Source organism: Adiantum capillus-veneris, chromosome 7 (assembly GCF_014529385.1).
Source record: "Adiantum capillus-veneris isolate H3 chromosome 7, ASM1452938v2, whole genome shotgun sequence".
In the NCBI taxonomy this organism is placed as follows: domain Eukaryota; kingdom Viridiplantae; phylum Streptophyta; class Polypodiopsida; order Polypodiales; family Pteridaceae; genus Adiantum; species Adiantum capillus-veneris.
In genome coordinates, this window is record NC_140937.1 from 84,076,690 (window position 1) to 84,080,571 (window position 3,882).

Here is a 3,882-nt window from a genome sequence, read left to right on the forward strand (position 1 = left end):
TTCTTATTAGTCTTCTTTGCTTGATTATGTGGAGTGAGATTGTATTACTGTGATGGTAGATCTCTAATTCCTTTTTTGAGTTAATCTTTTCTATCCACACCATTGGCCATGGTGTGTGAGGGCTATGCCTTCTTTCTCTTCATCTCTCTCTACAAGGTGCGGTTAGTGTGTGTGCATACGTAGTCGTATTGAGGGGTTGTGCCGGAATGGACACACTAATGCGGAGTAGGTATGTTAATTGCATGCTTGTGTAGTTGTGATTAAGAGTTGTGAATAAGAGTGATTGATGTGAGAGGTTAATTTCAACCATGTGATTGTGTGCAAGTGATTAGTGAGTAGGAATGTGTTGTGATTAGAGGAAGCCCCTTTCCATGGATTCTCTCTATGATGAGTAGAAGGATCCCTTGAATCCTCTATGTCTATACATCTTAGGCTCGTGCTTCCATACCCTAGTCGGGTTGCCGATCCACGATTTGACAATTTTGTGGGTTGCGATTAGGTCGTGCTACAACGCCTCCCTACAATGCTCATGGCACACACGAGAGAAAGCGGGTAGCATCACCATCAATAGTTGGTATTAAACTCGCTCGTCATCCTCACATGCGCAACCAAGGAGAGCAAATACGCAGAGACCGACCTCTCCCATGCCCAACTTGGCTCATCTTCCTTTGCTTTACGCCCTCCAACTCTTTGCAAATGAAGGGTGTCGTTTGTGTGTATAAGCTTGCATGGTTCTAAGGTCTGCGCCATGAGAGACATCGGGCCAGCATCCAAGTCAGTAATGTTTGCTAGGAACCCTTTCGCCTCAAACATGGAATCGGCCTTGACGGTCTCATGCCGATTGAAAAGAAGTGTTCAAATAGATGATGATGCATTCAACACATTCTTCAACAAGACTCGTGTAGGAAAGCATGTACCAAGGGCCATCTTTGTGAATTTCGAGCCCACTGTGATTGACGAGCTTCACACTGGACCTTACAGACAAGTTTTTCATCTAGAGCAGCTAATATCTGGAAAGGAAGATGCAGCTAACAACTTTGCCCGAGGGCATTACACAGTGGGAAATGATATTGTCGATCTTTTCCTAGATCGAGTAAGGAAGTGCAGTAGGAGGTGGTACGGGCTTGGGTTTGGGGTCGCTTCTTTAGAACGCCTGTCAGTCGATTATGGAAAGAAGCCCAAGGGGCAGTGACAAGCTGCTACAATGTACACATCCTGGGAACGACACTAATGGCTGACGTAAGCAATGACGGATGAAGAAACAGAGCATGCCATTTTTATTGCGTGAATAGTTATTTACAGTTCGATTTTATTATCAAAGTTTAAATGGCCTTATTTTACTATTTAGAGATTGTACTTGTATGGAACGATGTATTGGTGAAATATGTATCGTGATGATTGAAAGTCCCTCTTAAGCCACTTGTGTTTTTTATTATGACAATTTGTACCGGGATTAGACACTTCCCACGCAGCTGTCGCATGCGATAAGACCTCCCAAAATATCAATTTTTTGTTCAAGTCCTATTTTGTTCTGCTTCTCATGAGGTTACTGGGTACACCTTAAACCCAAGGTTTGGCAGTGAACCAAAAACTCCATTTATTGGTAGCTAATTTTTTGCCTTACACCCTATCTGTTCAAGGGGGGGTTTACTATTATAGCACCAGATTATGTATACACTAGAAATCCTTGGTTGTGAGAGAACCTAAAACTCGCGGTTGACGAGTACACCAAAAACTCGAGATATCATGAGAGTGATATATCTAGTTCGGGCTTGAGGGAGGGATTGTTGTGTTCAAGACCTCGTTCAGTTTTTGGTGTCAGCTCATGGGAAACGTCCCAAAGGCATGCAATTAGGAGAGCCAGTTTGCATGACAACTTTTGCTATATATTGTAAGGTTCTACAAAGGAAAAAAATAATAGGATAGTGTTATTTTTGCAAGCTTGTCGAGTCTCTGCTCTCTCTCTCTCTCTCTCTCTCTCTCTCTCTCTCTCTCTCTCTCTCTCTCTCTCTCTCGCTCTCTCGCTCTCGTCAACTCGTTCATATCTGCTGCTCTTCTCCTCGCCATGGTTCTTTCCCACCGCTTGCACCCTCCATAGGCTCCAAGCCTAGCAGTGATTGCTTCCCAAGTGGTAATACCTCTAATGAGTAGGCCATTATAGATATCCTCATGTCGTAGTCTCCTAATGAACCTATCGAGAAATTGGTTATTATTGAAGCGCTCATTTGGATTACAACAAGAATTCAAATGCTTCAAGTGGCTAATAAAGTCTCTCACTGACTCCCCTTCCTCTCATTGGGCTTTCTGGAGCTGAGATGCTACACCCCAAAGCACTCCCTCTTGTATGTACTCTTTCAAGAACAGTCTCGTAAGAGTGGGATAGTTCGTGCGCTCTTCATTTTGTAGGGTTCAATACCAGTCCCCTGCCTTCCCACTTAGAGTCAAGCTCAAAGCTTTGCATTTGCAATTCATTGTGCTCTTCCAGGGAATCACATATGTGCTCAAATACCTCAATATGCTTTCTAACATCCCCATCCCCATCCCCACTGTATTTTTGTGTGAGCTTGGCCACTTGTACTACCTTACTTCTAGGCTCTCTATCACACGTTTTACACATATTTTCAGCAATAGATTGATCGATAGCTTGAGCAAATGTTTCCAAGTCACCCAAGTGAGCAGGTATAGTAGGGACAGGTGCTCTTAGGACAGCATGTGAAATGGGGGTTGGCATCGGGTTAGGCATACGGGTGATCCTCGGTCCCAAGCTGGGTACGATGTTGTGCCATGCGGTGGCCCAAAGTTCATATGTGTGGCCCTATGCATGATAGACATAGGATATGACATGTTAATACTAGCTGGTATGGATCCACTAGAATGAGTACTTGGATAGGGTGGTTGTGGAGTGTAGGCTATGGAAACAATTAAGGTGTGGAAGCTACATGGGTATGAGGGCCCATAGGTACATATGATTGATGTACACTTGTAGGTATTGTCGTGGGCATTGTGCTAGTATGTAGCAGTTCTTTACTCACGAATGAGGTCCAAGGTGTACTTTTTGGTGGGATGGACATAGTAGCCGTAGATTATTCGAAGGAAAGATGAGCTAAATTTGGGAATGTGAAACTATTTCTTGTGGGTTTAGAGGGTATTGAGGCTCAAGGAAAAACAACATATGAAGGATCAATGGGACTCACTGAAGGAGTCTCCATTTGTGACAGGGTTGGTTGTTTGGCCTTTCCCGTATCCAAGAATCTCATAGATCATGGGACTCATTGAGGGAGTCTACATTTGTGATAGGGTTGATCTTTTCGCCTTTCTCGTATCCAAGAATCTCATAGGACCCATCAAAAGAATGTTAATTCCCTGGTCTTGCCTCCCTAATTGGACGGCACCATGGATGACATCACAGATCATCCGTTGCTTCTCCTCTAAACTTGTGGCCCCAAACGTGGATTGTACCATCTCTAACCACCCCACAAGGTATGTGTAGCCTATGTGCAAGTCGGTCAACGTCTCAACTTGTAGGTCATACTCCCAACTTTCTATGAGAAATATCCCCTCTAAGCTTGGTGTGCTGGAGGTTCCCCTTGAAGTGGAAGCATTATGGCTCCCCATCGCCTAACCTCTATGACTGCTATCTTGGGAGCACTCCGTTGCTTTGTTGGCGTGGTTGTTTTCATAGGGGTCTTCGCTTTCATGGCTCGACTTTGTTCTAGCATTTGTAGGTTCTCAATTTTCCTTTCCCTTGTTGCTTGCATATATCGTTCGATCTCTTGCACTTCGGCAAGACTCCTACCATCGGGTAGTAGAACCTAAGGGGGTGATGGCTCATTAGGGTCTTTAATGAATGAAGTAGGTAGGATGTCAACATGGGCACCCTTG

General features: G+C 44.3%; 1 pseudogene; it reads left to right on the forward strand.

Moving 5' to 3' along the window:
* The first annotated feature begins 748 nt into the window (after positions 1-748).
* LOC147454142 (uncharacterized) lies at positions 749-1,192 on the forward strand (annotated as a pseudogene).
* The last annotated feature ends 2,690 nt before the right edge of the window (positions 1,193-3,882 follow it).